Source organism: Falco punctatus (assembly GCF_963210335.1).
Source record: "Falco punctatus genome assembly, chromosome: 10".
NCBI lineage: Eukaryota > Metazoa > Chordata > Aves > Falconiformes > Falconidae > Falco > Falco punctatus.
Genome location: NC_137590.1, coordinates 1,283,638 through 1,304,834, shown reverse-complemented (window position 1 = coordinate 1,304,834; position 21,197 = coordinate 1,283,638). Strand labels below are relative to the sequence as shown.

Here is a 21,197-nt window from a genome sequence, read left to right as displayed (position 1 = left end):
AGTAGGGGAACATTGCTGTTTGAAAGGTATCTGGGCAACTGTCATCCTGAAGGCTGGAAACCTGTCTGGCAGGCACTGGGCTGGGCTCTGCAGGGGCTGTAAGCTGCCCTAGGCTTTGTCATCTCAGCCTGGGGGGAGCGGTGTCTCCTGGAAAATCTGGTCTCTTACAGGCACCGAGCCCTTGGCCATGACCTCTTAGAAAGTTTGACCCAAGATGTCTCAACTTGAGCATGTGAACTTTGCAGCAGAGAATCATTTGGCCAGATTCTGCCATCTTTACCCATTTTCATAACACTTCTCAGCCCAGTAGCTGTCACAGCTCCTTGGTAAGGCTCTGCTGAGGCACGTCTCCTGTTCCAGATCCCGCTGAGCCAGATGTGACGCCTAGCAGATGATGGATCACCAGCCTGACCAGGCAGTCACATCTACCCATGGGGGCTCGCCGGGCTAGGAGGGGGCTGCAGTGTCAGTGTGGGGACGCAGCCTCTGCATCCCAGGATCCAGCAGCAAAGTGGGGAGGTGAAGGGTGAGAGATGACATGAAGGGGCAAGCTGGGGAGGTCTGATGTGCCTCCTAATGTCTGACATTCTGGCCATACCTGCATTGCCACTTCCCTCCGGATGTCTCAGCTGCCCAGATGCCTGTCCCTGCTCCCTGTGCCCTGCATGTCACAGCTGCCTGCGGTGGATCTGGAGAGGAGCCTGCAGAAGGAATGACTCATCAGACATCCAACCGCAGAGTTAATTGCTTCCCCTCCTGACTCACTCAGCCGGGAAGCAGGCTGGAGCTGCACAGCTCAGGTGCACACCCAGCCTTGAGCATCCCCAAAACTCCAGAGCCAGGACCTGAGGATGCATAGCCCAGGCTGGACCAGTGAGCAGCTTTCTGACATCACTAGCCTGGCACAGCCTTCTCAAGGGCCTGATGGAGTCAATGCCCTTCCCCACTTCCCAGGGAGACCTTCCCTCTCCCCCTCTGTCAGTGGCTCCACAGCTATCGGCCATTCATGGTACATGGTGAGGCTTAGCCCTCCAGAGAGCAGCAAGGGATGTGACCCACATTTTGCAGTGGGAAGGAGCCCAGCTGATGAGTGATGCAATGGGAATGGGTTTGCTACTGCCCCATATCCCCCCCATTCGTTCACTGGGGAGCAGGAAATGTGTCCCACTCCATTTGGGCAGCATCCCCGGCTGTGCCCAGGTGCCAGAAGGTTTGGCCGTGGGAGATCATCCTCAGTGCTGTGCTGCTGGGCTGGTGCCACGAGCAGAGCAGCCTTTGCTCACCTCCTGACAAACAGTGATGCTGCCCTGGGGTCTAGCAGCCCCTTTTCCCCAGCTGCTGGGCTTCATGTACACTGTGGTGCATCGGGGTGCCTCGATGGAACAGGCAGCCTCTGGGTATCCCGAGAAGTTTAGCACCACTGGGAAAGCTCCTCTCTGCTGGGCTATTCCAGCTCAGCCAGGCACATGGACTAGGACCTGAAGCATGCAGATGTGGCAGTGCCAGCACCAGGACCTGGGCTCTGCAACACTGCTGGGGAGCAGCAAGAAGAAGAGAGAAGTGCCAGGAGCTGAAAGAGTTGGAGTAACAATACAGTTGCTCCTCTGGGCGTTGAGGACAAATGGACCTGTAGAAACCTTTGCTGTGCCCTTGCGCTGGGAGCAGCGAGACCACATGGCCCAGCAAGGGCAGTCACCCCAGGGTTGGGGCGCTGCGGGATTGGGGCTGGCAGACAGAATGCAGCGCTTCCAGGGATTCCTCCCCAGCATTACACTCATCTCTGTGCAGCCTAAACCCATCTGCAATGAGGGGGTGGAGAGCCTTAAGCTCAAGCAGGAAGCACTGTCAAAAAAGCCTCTTCAGTGTTGTTATGCCGGTGCAATCATGTCAAAAAAACAAAACGGCATCGCCACCTGCAAAAGAGCAGGCGCTAACTCCGACAGCCTTGGCGCACCCGCCCACATCGCCAGCCCTCCCAGAGACGGGCACAGCTTGTTCCCCAGCTCCCTGCATTCCACGTGACCCAGTCTCAAGCCCTGGGGCCAGCTGGACCCCCCCTCAGCACACAGAGCAGCTTGGGGTCTCATCTGCTCACCCCCCCTGTAGCACCGCACCAGCTCCCCAGGATCCCAGCAGCCCAGAGCCACCAGTGCAGCCTGGGGGTGTCAGCCCCCTGGCCTCAGCATGAACCCCCTCCCGGCACTGCCAGGGACACCGCCAGGGAGAAGGTGTGCCTCCTGCTCCGTCGGCTGAGCCACAATGGCACTAGGCACTGACTCAGGCTCAGGTCCTTCACTGTAGCTTCAAACCAGGCAGAGAAGAGCGCGGCAGCCCAGCGGCAGCATTTCTGGATGTGCCAGCTGCATCTGAGGAGCATCGCTGCTCCATGCCGCCTGCTCTCTGCCCTCCCTATCTATCCGGACAAGTTCCTGCCTGTGCCTTGGGAAGTGAAGGGCCATCCTGAGCAGTCCCATCCCGTGCCAAGGGAAGGTCTTGCCTGAGCCCTGGATGGTTTGGGGGAAGGCAGGCTTGCTCCCTGACACTGCCTTTTCCCCCAGCCCAGTCCAGTGACCCAAGCAGGCTGCAGGCAGCCTGTTGGCATATTGGGGCTCCAGGATCAGATCCTTGAGCAATAATCAGTGCTCCTTCCTTATCCTGATGTCAAAACACCGCCTACCAATCTGAGTCACTGCCCAGCCACCCATGCCCTCAGCACGGTGGGTGCCCCAACACCACCAGCAGCCTGAGGGTCCTGGGGCACCCAGGGAGTGCAGCGGGGTGCCTACCTTCCTCTCCGCCAGCTAGATTTCAAAGCAGTCACACAGCATCGCTTCAAACCTGGCCTGACAGCAACAGGAGTAAAATGTGCTCCATGCAGAAATCCAAAGGGATAACGATCCATAAGGATGAGCAAACCCCTGATGACAGCTGGTATGGCCTGCAGGAGTAACTCCTGCCAAATTGCTTATCTCCCCAGAGAGGGTTTTTACTGGTACTTTCTGGCATCCCTGACCTCCGTGTTACCTACAGAGGGCCGGTGAGCTGCCTACAGCACCTGTGTGCACAGCTCTCTGCTCGCCACCCTCCTGATGGGCACGCTAAGCTCTCTGCCTGGCATCCCTGGCATGTCCCCAGTGCACCCAGGAGACGCAGTCCAGAAGATGACTGCAGGAGTGAGCTGAGGGTGCCAGGCTTCTGAACCCCAGCACCGGTGAGGCGACCCAGCACCAGTGAGGTGACACAGCACCAGAGGGAAACAGAAGGGTGCCACTGAACTGACTCATGCTAAATGTTTTGGGTCAGCTCATTAAACCACAATGGTTCTTTCCACCTTGGCAATATTTGCTGACTATACATCAAAAAAACCCCTTTTCTGGTTTCCTTTTCTAGAAGTGACACTTTTTTTTTGTTCCTCGCAGTGTTCCACTTAATGAAAACATCTGAGATTTCCCTTTTTGAAATCTGGATAATCTGACTTTAAGAAGTTTTGTGCAGGAAGGATAACGTAACTGCTGCTCAGCTCAAGCCTTTACCAGCTTCTGGACACTTGCAGCTGCCCTCTCTCCCCTGCTCCATGCAATGCTGTGTGTGCAGTGCTCCAAAAGGTTTTGTGCACCAGTGTCTGGCTATCCTCCGAGCTCAAGGCACATCCCTGCAGGGGTAAATGCAGCAGCTTGTGCAAACGGTGTGGAACGGAGGGCTTGGCTCCCTTCACAGCATGGCTGGCCAGGGGTGGACCCTGCTTGATGAAGAATGAAAGACCATCCAAGGACCCCAATGTACCTGGCCAGTGAGGAGAGATTTATCTCCTGTTTGAAAGGACAAACAACAAAATTCAATAGGAAGAAACAAGAAAGCTGGATAAAAGCCTCCAGGAAGAGTGGGAAGGTGCAGCGGAGCCTGAACAAGGCTGAAGGAGGGAGCATGGTGCAGGCTCCTGAGATGTGAGCAGGGCAGACACAAACACCAGCAGCAACCGGGACAAAACGGAAGAGCTGAGATCATCCCCTGGGAGGTGATCATCACAGGGACTTGGTGGGACAACACAGGCTGGGTACGTTGGTACAGAAGGCAGAACCTGGGAAAAGGGAGTAGTGCAGCATCGCTATACATCAAGGATGTATGTATAAAGATGGATATAGAGGAAAGCACAAATATGGAGAGACAAAATCAAGCCGGCTAAAGCAGAAAATTAGCCTAGGAAGAAAACAACCTGTATATCCAGGAAAGTCTAGATCAACTAAATGGGACAGATAAGCAAATACCAGATTATATGTGACACGGCTGAATTGTTCAATATCTTCTATGCTTTAAATATTTACAGAAGGGTTAACTGTGGCAGCAAGAGGCTAGGAACAAGAACAGAGTAACAAGGTTGAAAAATATAGCATGGGGCTATTCAAATTGTCAATATCTGATAAAATTTGTCTTGGACTACATAAAGAACTAGCCACAGTAATCTCTGACCCCATTAGCACTTATCTCAAAAAAATATGGAGTGTGAGCAAGGTCCTTGTGGACTGCAGCAGGACAAAACGTAGCGTGTAGCATTAAAAAGGGAGAAAGGGGAATACACTTGTCAGACTAACTTTGATGCCTGAAAAGATACAGAATGAAATTATTACACAATGACATGTTAAGCATCTCAAGGCTAATATGTGATAAGGAACAGCCAACAAGGATTTGCCAATAATACGACATGTTGAACTAATCTGATTGCTGATGGTGAAGTAGCTCAGCTGATAACAGGAAGCAGTAGATATGGTATGTCTTGACTTTCATGGGCTTTGGTGCTGCCCCACGGGACACGCTCTTCAGGAAACATAGGCGATGGAGCACAATGCAAATATTGCTGAGGTGGATGTCCAACCGTCAAAAAACACTGAAAGCTGGGGCTGCTCAGGTGCTATCAGACTGGGAAGATGTCTTAAGTGAGGTCCTGTGAGGTCTGTCCTGAGTCAGGTCCTGGTCGATATTTTCATTAGCCACTAGATTGATGACATAGTGATTACGCTTATAAAATGCTGAAATAATAAGAGAGCAAAGGGCGGCAACTGTTTTGAAGGACATGATCAGAATTTAAAATAAGACTCAATCACTCAGAAATTGCTTGAAATTGATAAAATGCAGTTCAGTAAAGACAAATGCGGAGCAGGCAACCTGCAATGCACAAGCACCACGCAGAAACTTTCTGTCTGGAGAGCAGTGCTGTTTCTGGGGAGTCTCAGTGGGTGGGTGCCCAGCAGGTTCAGCACCCTTCTGCTGCTGCGAGCAGGGCAAGCACATGCTGTGCATGGCCGGCAAGGTGGCCCTCACAAGGCAGGGGCAGCCAAGCTGCTCGTCTTGGCCTGGGGAAACTTCAGCCAGAGATTTGGACTGCTCATCGTAAGGAAGAGATAGAGAAAAGGAGAAAGCCCAGAGGAGATGCTTATGAGATTGGTTAAAAGTCTGAAAAACATGAGCTGCAGGAAGAGGAAAAGCAAACCAAATCTGTCTAGGTCTGACAGGGCGAAGCCTGAGGAGGGATATGAGAAGAGCCTTCTAAAATGCTAAAAATCACTAGAAAGAGATTAGTGATCATTTATTCTTGGTCTACCAAGGATATTTTGTGCAGTAATTGGCTTAATTTGCATCTAGAGAGATTTAGGGTAGGTATTAGGATTGCAAGGATATTTTCCTTGGGCCACATCATGATGTATCGCAGGCTGGCTGGGACCTGGCTGCTCCAAAACAGCATGCGGAGGAGCAGCTCCTTGCAGCCCTGCTTGCCCTCTGGGGCTGGAGGGACCCCACTGTGCCAGGCAGGGGACACTTCCCGGGTAAATCAGGGCCAGGCAGGGAAAGGCTGGGGCAGAACCACCTCTGGGCACCCAGCCCTGGGGGCTGAGGCAGCAGGAGAGAGGGGAGGCAGCTGGGGCTCTCGCTCCTGCTCCTGAGAAGCTTCCTGCCTCCTTGCTGTGGGGGGAGATCTTTGCCAGTGGCAGAGGGTGGAAACTGTTCTGGTGAGCTGCGCCACTGAATAGGAAAAACAGTATCTCCAGTTCTTCCCCTTTTGACCTGTCCCTCTGCCACACCATCCCTTCCCCTCCCATCTCCCCTCCATGCCTGTTTTGCATCTCATCCGTCATCCTTCTGCTGTACCCCTCCTGCTCTCCATCTTCCCCATCCCTCCAGCTTCACTCCTCCTCCTTTCTAGTCTCTCCCTCTTTATTCTCATTCCTTCTCACAGCAGCTTTTTAATTCAGCAGCATGATATTTCCATTTGAATCACTCTTCTGACTCCATCCAGGACAGGAGCCGAGCCAGGGTGCTGCATCCTGCCCTAGCCCCACATTCATTAGTGTCACGTGGAGGTGCTGGCTGTCACCAGCCAGCCACTCTGTATGCGTGGCAGCAGGTCCTTCGAGCTGAGCCAGGATTGCCGTACATGGTGCTCGGTGCTCCGGTCCGGGTGCAGAGAGGGAGCCGTGGTCAGTCTCACCGGGAGGCACACGGAGTGCCCCCCATTGGCATCCCCAGGGGAGTAAAAGGGTGCTCTGCAGCCACCCGTTCCCGGCGGGTCTGCTGGGTGTGCAGTCTGTTTTTCCAAGCGTATAAGGCGCGCACACCTGTGCCACCTGTGCCCACCAGTCCCTGTGGGAAACCTGGGAGACTCTCTGCCAGGTCAGGCACCACTCGGCAAAGGCAAGAGCTGTGTGCGGTGAGAAAGACCAGCTGCTGGAGGGTGGATGTCTGCGAGATCTGCTGCCTGGGGTAACCATCGGACAGTCCCCAGCAGCTGCTAGGTTTGCTCGGAGCGAAGGTCTCCCCCACCAGGATGGTGCAAGCCCGGGTGTTTGCTGGGGTGGGGGTGCCGGGCTCAGCCCAGCCTTGCCGAGGCACTCTCGGTGTAGGACCCCCCCGGCTCTATGCAGAACCTCGGATTAGCCGCTAGGGTCTGGCAAAGTCTGCTCCTTCCCAAGGACCATCTCCACACGTTCCTGCTCATCTGGGTGCTGAGGGACTGTTTTGGGGCAAATTGCCTCTATTCCACGTTTTGAGCTCTATAAGCTCGATGCTACGACCTGTGCAAAGTGCCTGAATTTCTCCTGTTTTTAACAGCCGTTGCCTTGTGCAGGCTGAGGCAGACGGTGTGTGCGTGTTCCCCGAGGAGCGTGCCACTGAGCTCCATGCTCCCAGAGCCACCCTTGGCCCTCCTGTCACCATCACGGGCGGCTGTTTTTCTACCAGAGGCAGCAGTTCAGCCCCAGGGCTTTGGTGGAGCCACCCCTGCTAAAGCACCTGCCCGACTGTCCCCATGGCACACACAGGATACGACAGCCACGTGTGTTGGGGCTGCTCCACTTTGCTCAGCTGTGTGCTCAGCCTCACCAGGACCCTGCCAAAGCAGAAGCAAACTGTGCCCTGCCTCTGCCTCCCTCAGCCTTCCCAGAGCCAGGCTCCCAGGCTGAGAGGTGTCCCCTTGGCTCTCAGCTGTCTGTGCACATGTACCCCCAAATGCCCACTCACACCTGTGTGAATTCACTTCTTGCACATCAGCGCATGTGAACATCCATCAGGGACCAGACCCCCTTGTGCAGGAGCCACTGTGGCAGCCCCTCTGCCTCCCCTGGGGCTGCTGGCTGAGGGTCCCCAGCTCCTGCACCTGAAGGACGGAGAGTGAGGAAATCCCATCCTGTGGGCTACCCCTCCATGGATGTGAGAGGCCCTGTTGTGAAAGTCCCCAAGACCAGGACACGGTTCTGTCCCCAGGTGCATGTCCCTGAGGTCTCTCGGTCTGGAGGGCAGGGCTGAGGTGGAGGCGGTGGGGGACATGGCTGTGCATCCTCCCCACCTCCTCTTCACTTGAGGGTCAATTTAGGTGCTCAACCTTGCAGAACTCTACCTCTCTCCCTTGTAATCTTGCAGTCTGCCCAGGCTAAATAAGATTTATTATCTCCCCAGCAGCAGGTGGACACACAGGCAAATAGCTTCCAGCCTCACAGGGCATTTCTTTCCTCCTCTATCAGGTGCCGGTTAATGGTTAACTTTCAGGACTTTTCCTCCTGGCAGACAGGGAGCCCTTCAACATTCTCTTTAACCTCTTGGTTAAAGAAAAACCTAAAGCCGGTTGGTATCTGGTGAACTTCTCTCCATGCCAGGTGGAACTGGTGCCCACTTTGCAGGTCGCTCCGTGTGGGCGCAGCGGCAGAAGGGCAGGGCAGCCAGCCACAGCCACCAGCGGGGCGCTACAGGAGGGGGGCTGGGGGGACAGTTTCCCTTAGAGGATGTAGAAGCTCAGTCTGATGGAGAGCTACGGATGCAGCTAAGGATGTGGGGGCACTGCAGCGATGTGGCTGTTTGCCATAGGGAAAAGGGTTATGGTCCCCATCGGACTGTAAATCAAAATTCCACCCATCTCCTTCTCCAGGGACAGAGTGGGTGGGAAGGGGGTTGGCATGCTGATATATTCAGGGGAGCCTCAAGCCCTTCACCCGTAAATGCACAAGACACCCCCAGCATGCAGCAGTTGGCGCTGAGGCACCGGGTGCTGGGAGCTCCCTGGCAGCTGCGGCCATCAGCTCCCTCATCATGGAAGGGAAACGGGTCCACAGGTTTTCACTTACTGTCTCCAAAAGCAGAGCTGTTGCCCCAAAATTCACATATTTGAAAGAGGGTCAGATTCTATGAGTAACAGTGCCAAGGGGTGGAATGCTCTGCAGTCTGTTTTGCGTTCCACTGGTGGCCATCAGCAAAGCATGAACGGCCGTGACCCTGGGACCACCGGCGCGGGGTGGCTGGAGCTGTGCCACGGGGGCAGCAGCGTGGCACAGTGCCTCGTCCCTTCCTTTTGGCTGGTGTGTTAAAATATCGCTTGATTTTGATTCTCTGTGCCACGACGGAAAAAGCAAACAGGCAAAGAGGCTTTGCGCTTGGGTTGTTAAATTTTCATGGCAATTTAGCAGGGCTGGTTGAGAGTCATTTTCCAGCTAATTTCAGTTCCTTTGCGCTGCTGCTGGGCTGCAGGGCCTGGGCTGCAAATGTGACAGCAGGGAGCTGCTCGTTTGCCACTCAGAGTCTTGTCATGGAAAAAAGCTGAGCTGGGAAATGTTGTTATCAGTATTTGGTAAGAGATGATAATGCTAATTTTGGCCCCAAATCTTGCCTTAATAGAAATGATCAGCTCATATTTATCCCAGCAATTACAGCTGCAAAGAGCTCACGCAGTTGAAGAATATTCTTCTTCTGCAGCTGAGAGAGAGGGGAGAGGTTTACATGGATCATGAGAACTAATGCTAACATGGCTTTTGAAGGAAATTCTCCCTTTGGAGGATGAATCAGCACCTAGCTACTAGAAATCAGGCCCTGTTCTCCCATGGGACAGGCTGTCCGGCATCTGCCTGTTGCACGGGTGTCTTGCCAGTCCCTTCGATGCATCTGGCTCTTGTCCTTGCAGGAGCTGGGAAGCAGGACCTGGCCCTGCTCCAGTGCCCAGTGTGGGCTCGTGCTCCAGGTCTGACACTGCGAGTGGTATTTTGAGGATGCCTGCAAGGGGGTTTTGCCAGTAAATGTCCCTTCCAGGGTGTCGGGTCTTGGTGGGCACATGCATCCCAGCCTACGCTTGTTCCCTGAATCCTTCTGCAGCGCAGCTATGTACAGTGTGACCTGCTGAGGTGGCACCATACATGTACCAGGGGATGAACACTGCTTGCAGATACTGGCAGCCCACGTTTCTCATTTAGCATGTGTGGCCTGAAAGCTCAGCAGGACACAAGGCAGAGCACGTATGGCTCCACAGTGGGGATGCTGGAACTGCTGCCAGGGAGCTTGAGGTTCAGGGGCACGTGCAGACCTGCAGGGCCTTTGCAGGGCATATTCTCCTGTTTTGCAGCAATGAGAAGAGTTTTCCAGCCTGCTGCAGCCCTTGCAGCACTGCAAAGCATCGTCCTTGACTCAACACAGCTCACTGCCTCCTTTCCATAGCACCAGCCATTAACCTTCCTCCTCTGCCCAAATAAATCAATGTGTCTGCAGGGCCCTTGGAGCAGGGGAGTGATGCCAGGCAGCGCTGGCTGGTGGACCGGGAGCGTGAGGAGCCAGGTGGTGCTGCGGAGGAGTGCGGCAGCCTGGTTTGTCAGGGTCTCATCTGGCTGCTGGGTGATGTGTCAGCCAGAAGGATCAGTGCATGCTGCCAGGCTGCTGTGGCTGACTGCGGAGCAGCCCAGACACCAGCCCCGGTGCCCGGACAGGGCTGGTACTGGTGCTTCTGCCACACAGGTGGACAGAAAGGCAGGGACTGAAAATGTGTCTTATGTGCAAAGCACCAAAGCTGAGGGCACAGGATGAATTCCCCAGGGCTCCCACAAGCCAGTCCAACTCGTTTATGCAAAGAGGAAATCCCTGGCATTTCTGTGCCTATGTGCTTATGGCTGGTCCAGGTCTCACATAGAATATCCTCAATTTTAGCACATCAGGACTTTCGGAAATTTGACTCTTTGACTGGCTCCACATGAACACCTTCAGTGCAAAGCCTGCCAGCGCTGCCCACTGACAAAGGCCATTAGCCATCACCTTCCTCTACCCAGTCCTGCTGAAAGGAAGCTGGTATCCGCACTCTGTCTCCAGGACAGTCTGTCATCCCTGTCTCCAGGACAGGGAGAGCACATGTGTTGAGGATGGTAAAGTCCTAAGCCAGGACCCTGCTAGGACCCAGCACTTCTCATCGTGAAAGACAAGAATGTGTCCCCAAAAGCCCCCTGCTTTCCACCGTGAGCCTGTGCTCCGCTCCCATCCCATCGGGCTGGGGTTGGGGGAGCCTCGGGCAAGACCTGCACCATCTGCAAGGAATCAAGCAAGACCACAGCAACTCTGGGAGCCCTGGCCAGGGAGCAGAACTGGCAGCAGGGCAAGTTGCACCTGCAGTCCCCTTCCCTCCTTCCTTGCTTCTGGTCCCATTAACTAGCATCAGCTGAAGCTAAGGGCTGGACATCTCAGAAATGCAATAAATACCCGGAAAACAGGACCCCATGTTCAAGCTTGATCCTGTGCTGCTGGAATAGACTTTGGCCAGGTGCTGGACACCTCTGGCAGGGTCTGGCTGTGCACATATCTTTATTTTCCAAATATTATTTGTGACTCTGTATGTGATGAGCAATAACAAGGCTGGGGTCTCACAGTGCTGCTTGCTGCCAGGGTGCCTGAGCCAGCGAAATTGGCTGTGGAGGTGTTTGAAGTGTTTTCACAGTGTGTGTGTGGGGCTCAGCCCTGGCAGCCCCACAGCCACAGCAGGGGGGCTGTGCCCCTGGCTGTGGGGTCGGGGGCAGCTCGTGCCAGAAGCTGCAGTGGAGGTTGCTTGGAGTCCAGGGACGCAGGAATCTGGGACAAAACAGGGTTTGTTTCCTCAGCCGTGACTTGTGTCATCAGCTCAGCTGCGGGGTTCTGTTCCTGTGTCTCAGTGGGGTGGCATCCCCCAGGAGGATGCTCTTCTCATCCCATGGCATTTGTGGGGTGGAGACCAAAGGTCCTGTGTCCTCACTGGAGCCTCCATCAGGACGTGATGAGCCCCTTCTTGTGCAGCTTATGGGCGTGGGCCCCATGGGGAGAGCTACCACTGGCCAGGGCTGCAGAGGAGGAGAGCTCAGCAAGACCCCAGCACTCCCATCACATCCTGCAAGGGGCTGAGATGGACAGATGCAGGGAGAGGGTGAGCCAGTGCCCTTCTGCGGCTGGCACTGCTGCGGGGCCACCTCCAGGCCAGGCTCAGGGGTGCCCCGGATGGGTACAACAGTGGGGAGGTGATGGCGCAGCGCTGTCCCAGCCCCACATGTCTGGGATGCTGTGGCTCAGAGCTCCCTGCATCATCCTGACCCTGGGACATGGGCAGGCGATCCAGTGTCCTGTCTGGGGGCTAGAGAATGGAGGGTGTGTGGAGGGAGTGAGGTGCAGACAGTCTCCTGGCACCATGGAGAGGAGGGGAGGGGAGGAGAGGGGAGGAGGGGAGGAGAGGGGAGAGGAGAGGCAAGGGGAGGAGGGGAGGAGAGGGGAGAGGAGAGGCAAGGAGAGGAGGGGAGAGGAGAGGAGAGGAGGGGAGGGGAGCTGCTCCCCATGTTTTGGCAGCAGTTTTGGCCCAGCTGGGGCTGGGCCCTGGGCTGGCCCCTGCACTGCCCTCCCACCCATGGGTACAGCCAGACTGGGTGGTACAGCACAAGCCTGTCACTGGGGATTTGGCCACTAGTCCCCTCTGGAAGAACCGGCTATAATCTAGCAATATTGGCTCAGGTTTTTCTTATTTACTTCTCCCAGGCTGCCAGATGCTTCTGCCAGCATATCCAGTGGGGAGGGACCGCCCTCCCCAGGCACTGGGAGTGGGAAAGTGGGGTGAGCTGTGCTGCACTCCGGGTGCTGCATTAGGTGTCAGGCTAGTTGGGTGATGCTGGGGCTCAGTTCATAGAAGCCCCTCAGCAGGGGTTTAGCCCTGTGCTCCAGGGCTAAACGAGTGCGAGGCAGAGCCCCCTGGAGAGGGAGGCAAGGAGGCAGGTGCTTCCCTGCCTTGGGAGGCTGGGGAGGCCGAGAACAGCAACGCTGGCCCAGCTTTTGCCCTGGGTCCCCCTGGAAATTTGCCATCTAGTGGGGGACCCTGGCAGCTGGGCAGGACACCGACACCGCAGCGGGCCAGGGCTGCGGCACTGCCTGTGGGCACCGCTGGCAGCCAGAACGGGCAGGAGAGCAGGCATGGGGAGTGCTGCCAGGGCAGGCAGGTCTGTGGGGCAGGAGCCCCCCGACACCTTTGGTGCAGCCACCCATGTGGGTGCAGCCAGCCACCAGCCTGCCCCAGCTCCTGCTTCCAGCACCAGCAGTTTCCCACCTGGCAGTGCCAGTAAAACCTGGGATCCAGCCAGGTTTGGCCCTGGCTGCTCGCAGGTCCCTGACTCTCTCTCCTGCTGGTTAGTTGTCAGGGAGAAGCTCTCCTGTCCCAGGAGCTGCAGAGCTCCAGTTTCTGTCAGAGATGGACCAAAGGCATCAGCCTTTTGTCCTGAGGCTTGGGACAAAGCAGTAGGAACTCAGCATCTTGGAGACTGCCTGGGATCCAGTGGGAAGTGGCTTAGGTGCCTGTGAAGGAGACAGCCTGCCTGCCTGCCTGCCACCAACCCCTGCCCTGACAAGAGGTCACATGCACAAGACCGGGCAAAGCCAGTCTCAAGCCAAACTCTTGCCTGCAGAGCAAACTAAGCTCTTTTCTGGCCTTCAGCAGATCCCGTGCCAGACCAGTAAGCAGCACAGGCTGGTAGATGACAAGCGAAGGAGCTGCAGCTGCAGCAGCCATCTCGTTGTCACAAGCAGATGGGAGAGCAGGCCCTGGTGCTGATCGGGACCACCTCTCCTGCCTGATGGAAACCGCCCCAAGCACTCATTTTGCAAACGGTGCTGCCTAGGGCTGGGCAACTGAGCCCATTCTAGTCTCTCCCTGCCTGCAAGATAGGCTGTGGACCAGTGACCCTGCTCTCATGACGGTGGTCCCCAGGGGTGGTCACACAGGGTCTCTCCTCACCGAGGTCCAGAGATGCTGGTTCTTCCCTGTTCCCCAAGCACATCTGCTCCTGCCCGGCTTTCCACTGGCCATGGCCAGGAGCTGGCAGAGTCTACCCTGCCCACTCTGTGCCCCAGGTTCAGGATTAAGAATTGTGAGATACTGCTGGAGCAGTCAGGGCAGGGGTAGATCTATGTGAAATAAATCCCCTCCTTCTTCCCAAAAGAAACCTGGGGTCTAGCTGCCCAGATGCCACCTACAGACTCTTGCCATGCTATGCCAGCCCCTGCAGCATGGGAGCTGTAAGCAGTTTAGTGCCTCTCCTGGAAAAGATGAGACTCAGGACTTCTCTGTAGGGGTCAAGTAAACAGAAAGGCCAAGAGCAGAAGGCTGCAAGCCCAGCCGGGGTCAGAAGAACCTGCTTGGCAGCAGCAGACCAAAGAACTTCAGCTCATCGGGTTTCTCCAGGAGAATGCCCAGAGGTGCACGTGGGAGCTGTAGGCACCAGCACGGGGAGAGGCTGGTGCATAACAGAGCACTCGGTAACCAGATACGCACAGCAAGACCTGGTGCCTGGTAACTGGAGATACTTAAGTTATGGCTGAGATACTGCTCATACAGCGGAGGTCATTAATTTTCCTTAGGCCTGTGGTCAGCTCACCATCACTCAGCAGCAGGTTGTCCCTGCCATGGACAGGCGCCTGCTCAGCCACCATCCTGGGCCTGGAGGGAGGCTGAGGCCAGTTCTCCAGGCTTTGCTGTGCAAGGCACCAGGCCAGATGACTGTTGTAATCCCTCATGGCTGGGTGCCTTTTCCACCTAAACAGATCCTTAGATCATTCTTGACCCTTTCTTGATTTGTTTTCTGCTGTTCCAGTCTTTAGGTTTCACATTTTCCTGCCCTTGCTGTACCCAGAAGTGTTAGAAGCTGGGATTTTCACAGTCACCTAGCTCCACAACTGGGACACTGGGGCTTGTAAACTGGTAATCTGAAATCCAAACAGGTGGCTTTTTTTTTTTTTTTTTTTTCTGGTGTTCCCTCCATGCCTGTGATTCTTAATAGAAAAACCCATAGTCTCAAAATATTTGCACTGAGAGGTAATAGCCTGGGCAGCATGAGAGATTATGTGGTACAAAGTCGCGTTCTTGGGCAGAAATACCCTTTTCTGCTGGTACAATCCCCCAGGTCAGCGCTCCTGCTGCAACACTAATAAATACTGCACTCTCCTCTGTGGCTCCCCAAAGCAGAGCAGTTTGGGATGGTCAGTGTTAAGGAGCATCCTTCTAACCAGGGCAGCTGAGGCATACGGGAGCCATGGGAGAGGATGAGATGCTTTGTTGCGGGGGCTGTGACATCAACCTAATCTTTCCTCCCTCGGAGTGATGTTATCAGAGTGGTTACTAGAATGGGTTAAAGTAGCAATCATGACCATGTCCACTCCCTGCTTTGCACCTTGTTCTCCATCTTTCTCTGGTCTCTCTCTTTGGTGCCATGGGTTTCTGCTGGGGCTCTCAGCTGTTCTCCATGGGGCAGGCTGGTATCAGACTCGTCTTCGTTCAATCCCTGCCGTCTTCAAGCTGGCAGTTAATTAAGCTGTCAGAGCCTTCCCTTTAATCAGAGCATGTCAGACCCGTGCCAGGGGCTCCCCTCAGGAGAACTGTACTTTCCTGGCAGCATCAGGGTGGAAAGACACAGGACATCCCATCGCTCTGCCTGTCACGCAGTCTGGGGCATTGCCTCGGCCTTGCTACCTTCCCAGACAGGATGGGACTGATGCTCTCCAGGGACTTGCAGCCCAGGGCTGCATCCAGCTGGTCCATGCAGAAAGCCCAGCTGAGGATGGAGCGGCTCCCACAGGGCTGTCTCCTGTGTGGGGCAGGACGAGCACAGAGGGCTGGGGCTGGGAGCTGGACCTGCCTGGTCCTTCCTGCTTGCCCCCACAGCTCCTGGGACAGGAGTAATCCCTTGCCAATATCATCACTCTCTTTGCTGGTGTCTCCTAACCCTATCGCTGACTCCATCTGCCCCACAGATCTGCGGAGATGGCTGTAGCTCCAGTGCTTTCTGGGGTTACTTTTGCACCTCGTTACAGCTCCTTTGGGTGGCATCAGGCAACCCATGTCCTGCCCTGGCTCTCAGGTTCCCTGCTTGTAACACGGGCAAATGTTCCTTCCTCCTTGACTCCCCGAGCGCTGCTGTTCTTTCTGCTGCAATCCTCTTAGCCCTGCAAGGCGTCAAGGTGGGATGTGTCATAACTGTTACACGGGTCATTAATCTCCTTGAGTTAAATTTTAAAAATGTGTTTCCTACCCCTTTCATTCCTAGTTCTTCACCATGGGCGCAATGATGGGAAGTATGCCCAGCTGTCTTGAGGTCAGCATGCACCAACAGCATTCGGGTACTGGGTCCCATTCCTTAGGAAGCAGAGGGTGAAGGCAGTGGGAGGCCTGCTCGTCCCCAAGACTTCAGGGCTCCAGACATGCAGCATCTGATGTCTCTGATGACACTTCAGCCCCAGGGACTTCTTTGAGTTTTGGATCCTGCTCAAACAGCCTGGAGGAAGATGGCATCAAGAGCTGGAAATGTTTTCTTTGGATGGCAACATTTGCTTTGAGCTCCTGGAGGTGAAGCAACCCAAGTTCACCACTGTATTCCCATCATCCACAATGTGTGAAGGGCAGAAAGTGCCCAGGACCTCAACACGAGGAGCCAAGGTCACTCTCCTGCAGGGTGGCTATCACTGCAAGCCCTCCTCAGCCCGTGGGCACCCCTATGCCTCCCTGCGAGGGACTTTGCTGAGGGAGATGGAGCTGAGGAGCACACAGGGAGCGTCTCACTAATCCCAGCTGGCAGCCAGCTCCCTGAGCTGCACAAAGGGCCTTTTCATGCCCTGCATAAACAAGCGAGAGGCATGAAAGGTTGTTATCGCAGAGCATCAGCACTAGCAGCAGCTCAGGCGGGGATTCCCAAAATAACCTACTCCCAAAAACACACAGACATGCACACCCCTTTTTCCGTGCTGCTGGGCTTTATGGAATAAAGGGTTTGGGTGCAGCCAGCTGTTCTGCTGAACGCTGTGGCCTGCGTGCTGGCTCACAGGCAGGGCTGGACCCCTGTGCGGCCAGCACCTCCCGCCAGGGAAGGCAGAGCCAGTGGTGCACCAGTACGTGTGTGGTGGGGGTATGCACACGTGGGCATGTGTACCCTGTGCTGGAAGTGACTTCAGCTTTTGCTGCATCCCTTGTGTTTCTAAATCTGATGAAGAGTATTTTGCAGTGGTTATTAATAGCTGGCGGTGTGCTTCCCTGACACTTGTATTGCAAGTTCTCATTAGCAGTTTGCTCTGTGCCTGGAAGGTGGAGCTCCGAGAACTCCAAGGTGCTCTTCCTCAGAGGAGGTTTCCTTTTCATAGCTCCACCTTTGAAGCTGGACCCCTAGCTGCACCCGTCCCATTTTTCTTCTCCAAGGAAGAGCAGGTTTCCACATAGAAATACACTCAGGGGTCACTACTGGAAGATGCTCTGATCCTCTTTGCTTTCTATCCCATAAAGCCAGGCCAGAGTCATGGCAAACTTAAATTGTAAGGGGAAAACTTGCTGGAATAAAAGAGCCTGGAGGCTCCCAAGGAGATATGGCAAGAGCTTGGTGACCAAACCTATGCTAACATTGAACCACGAAAACATCTGCAAGCCCTTGCGATTTATGCTAGTCCTTGTTTATTTCTATGGGCATTTGTGTTTTCTTATGCTGTTGTTTCAAGTTGATTTTGCCAGACAATGGGAAACGGGCCAGGAGATCCTCACCTGGGTTGCAAAAATGACCTGACTCCTGAGAGGGTTTCCCGTGGAGCTGCTGGCCAGCGGTGAGCAGGGTGTGCAGGCTCCTCCATTCACATCGCTGCTGCAGGAAGCTCACAGGTTTCCCTTGTGTACTGCTGGGCAACAAAGGTCTCCAGTGCCCAACGGGCAGACAGAAGCAGTTCCACCAGCTGTGTGGTGGCCGCCTTTGGTGTTTAAAACAACTAACTTTTCTGGAAATCTGTTTGATTTATCTGAAAATATAACTGAGCAAATGTCAGCTCCTTTAAATTCTTTGACTTCTTTAATTCTTTAAGTTTTCAGTTAAGCTCCCCAAAACCTTGTAAAGTTTATGCTTCCTCAACATTATTTTTTTTGCGGGGAGTCTTACTGTCCCATCCCTGTCACCCCATCTGCAATGTGTGGCCGGAGCAAGTATCTCCATCGCTCCCATCGCCGCAGCAGGAACCTGACAGAGATGCAGGAAAGCTCATTTGTCTGTTATTGAATAGCCAGGGGAGGGTCCAGCACATGGTGGGGTGACCTATAGCTCACAGGTGATTATTTTGCAGATCAGGCTCTTTTCCTCATTTCAGCAGGCAGAGGGCTAAACAGTCAGGTACATGCATAGCCTGTTTTCTGTGTCTTCAGGACTGTTCAAGAGTGTCAGGTTTTAACTTGGTGGGAACTGGAGACAGTTCCTGCTGGGCTGTTTGTGAGAAGAAGAGTGAAGGATTCACTGGAGGAATTTGTTCTACATGTTCTTCTGGCTCCTTGGCTTTGTGAGGGGAATGCTCCCTGCATTGGGTACTGGGGAACTATACCAAGGATGTCTGTGCTCATAACTCTGCCAACGTGGTCACCCACTGACTTATCTGACACAAATTCACTTAAAAGTGAATTCCACATTTAAATTTCCTGGATTTTCCTTTGGAGTATGACAAAACCTGACCCATTGAGTAGAAGTTGCTATATTTCCTTTGAATGACCTGAAAGATGAAAACAGGCAGTAACAGTCCTCAAGGCACTGCGCAGAGCTACAGTTGCAATTATTTTTTGCAACAATACGGTACTACTTTTCTCCTGTACCAGTTCCCTACAAATTCAGCCCAGCATGACACGTGAATGATGTCACTCGAAGCACAGCCACCCCCACAGCGAGGTGAGGCACCTATTCAGCGTCGTGCCTGAATGATGCGCAGTGGTGGAGGGCCGGAGGTGAAAATCATGCCTGCAAGGGGAATCTGAGCAGCCAGATGAACTGTCTTTTATTTGTAAATGAATGCCCTCCCTCAAGGGTGGAGTTTTTATTCCAAGAGGTTCCTGCTATTTACCCAACTTTCCAGCTGGGCTTCTCCGAGGCACAAAGCAGCAGGACCTGCCTGAGTTTGTACAGTGAGTCAACAGCTCAGCAGGGGATTAGAGCCCACAATCCTGCTGGCATCGCTGCCTTGGCTCGAACCACTGGACCATGCAGCCTCATTTTGTTCCTGGTACTCTCTGCTGTTATGTGGTTTGTCAGGAAAAAAGGCTGTGTGGCTAATAAAGCAGGCACTTTATAAAGCAGTAAAAAAAAAAAAAAAAGCCTGCCTCATTCCAGTGCTTCATCCCAGTCGTGGTGGCATAGGGGTCAGGTTCCCTGTGTGAGCAGGAAGGACAGGTTTCCCAAAGGCTGGCGAGGAGGAAGCTAAGGGGCAGCAACCAGAGGCAGCCAGCACAGAGCCCTGGCACCCACTGCTGCCAGGCAGGCGACCATGTGCTGACACACCATGATGAGCCTCCCCAGGCCAGCCCCGGCTTGCAGAGGACAAGCAGAAGCAGCCAGGACCTTCCTGCTGGGAAGAGTCCCTAAGCCTGCCCTTCACTGCTGGATACCCTCCTTTCCTAGGGTCCTGCGCAGGGCTGCACCCTCCGGACTTCAGAGGACCAACGCAGGAACTGAGGGCAGATGCACTACGAGAGAACGGAGCAAAGCCAGGGCCCTATGGGGAGGTGCAGGGCCGTGACACACTGCTCTGCTCAGAGCCCTCCACATGGTGCAGCACGTACCAGTGGGCTTCGGGTACCAGCCGGGGGGCTGTGGGAACAAGGGAACCAGCCCCAGCGCTAACCCGTGCGTGCCATCCCCGCTGTCCCTTGCCCCTCAGCATCCGCGAGGCGAAGGGGGATGAGTGTGCAGCGCTCCTCCAGCCCCATTGCCCGTTGATGAGCATCAATCTGACTTCACTGAAGGTTTCACCCAGGGCCGTAGTGGCCAGTGCATCCATCCTATGCATCCACGCACCCAGGGCACCTGTGCTGCGCACCCAGCACCCATGCGCCCTGTGGGTGCGTGCCAGCTGCCCCCCTTTTCACCTGCACCCCCTGGGAGGGGTGGATTGCCTTGAGACACCCACAATACACAAGTGGGGTCTCTTGGTGCTGCGGGGGTCTTGGGGAACTGGCTTGGGGGTGCCCCATGCAAGCACCACACACAGCACTGTGGCCGTGGACACTGGGTGGGCAGCCCACCCCGGACGCTCCAGGAAAGGGGCGACCCCCCCCGGGGGGCTGCAAAACGTTGCTGGTGAGTCCCACTGAGGCAAAGCTCCTTCCCTGCGGAAGGAGGGGGGAGCGGCTGGCGCAGCCGTCCGAGCTGAGCCGGGTAGTGTAAAAGGGGGATCACGGGTGCCCCCGCGGGACACTGCCCGTGGGGTGGGGGGTGGGGCACCCGGACACGCGTGGAAGCAGCGGCAGCAACTCCTCCGCCGCCAGAGCCGCCCCGCCGCCCCCCGCCCCGCAGCGCCCGACGGCGCGGGGGTCCCGCACCCCACCGCGCGGCCGGGGGCAGCTCCCACGGGGCGGGGCGGGGCGGGGCGGGGCGGGGCCGGGGCGGGGGGCGGGGCGGAGCTGGGCGGGGCGCTGCGGAGCCGGGGGGGCGGTGCCCCCTCCGCAGAGCCGCGGCCGCTCCGCCCCGCCCCGCGCTGCGCTGTGCTCCCGCCGCACGGCGGGCAGGCGGCAGGGGCGGCAGGGCGGGCGGCGGCCGCTGCGGCGTGGGGCCGCGCCCGGGAGGCGGCCGCGGCGGCGGAGCGGGCTGAGCCAAGGTGAGCGCCCGGGAGGGCCGGGGATGGGGGGCGCGAGGGTGGGTAGCGCCGGCAGCCCCGTGGCCGCTGCCTGCGGGGGGAGGCGGGCAGGGTGCCAGGCAGGGCTTGCGGGCAGGGGTCCAGGCAGGGGTCCAGGCAGGCGCAGCCCTGCCGCTGGGAAAGCTTTTTCCTGGTCGGGCCTCCTCTCCTCGGCCGCTGGCAGGAGGGGGGGCGCCAGCCGCATCGCGTCCTGCCCGCCGGGGGGGCGGGATGCTGGCTCGGGGCGCGGCTCCCCACGGGGGTCCGGCCGGCGCGGGGGGGCAGGGCACGGCGCCTCCCACCCGCAGCGCGGAGCGCGGGGGGGCGTCAGCGCGAGCCGGGTCCCTGCCGCGGGGCGAGCCGGCCGCGGGGACCCCTAGCCCCGAGCTGCGGGTTGCCATAATGGCATTTGGCTGCCGGGCTGTGATTGCAGGGAGACGGTTTACATTAGAGGGGAATGAGCGGAGAGCCAGGAGCAACTTGGAATGGGTCCGCGCATATTTCTGTGATTATTTTTGGAGTATCGTCATATGGCAGGAGGTGGGCTCCGGAGGTATCCTTGAGCTCAGCATTTTCTCTATAGGCTGGTTACCCGGGAGATTGTACTAGAGGACCTGCCCGGCCCTTTTCTCTCTCAGTGGTTTCCATATAAAACACGGTTTCTCCTGCTGTTCCCGCGGCGGTATTGTTTCCCTCCGGCATGCCCAGCCTTCAGCGCTTTATGGTGGGGGACCCTTCAGTGGACAAACAATGGTCGAGGTATGTGCGGTCGAGTATTCACGATGCGTTGC

General features: G+C 56.0%; 1 protein-coding gene across 1 annotated transcript in view; it reads left to right on the top strand.

Annotated features, from left to right (window-relative positions):
* The first annotated feature begins 3,419 nt into the window (after positions 1-3,419).
* Positions 3,420-21,197, top strand: part of EPB41L1 (erythrocyte membrane protein band 4.1 like 1) — a 79,144-nt gene continuing 61,366 nt past the window's right edge. Inside the window, exons 1-3 of the mRNA XM_080405344.1 lie at positions 3,420-4,054; positions 15,834-20,388; positions 20,990-21,165. The gene's annotated coding sequence lies outside the window, so the exon portion shown is untranslated. The remainder of the gene's footprint in view (positions 4,055-15,833; positions 20,389-20,989; positions 21,166-21,197) is intronic.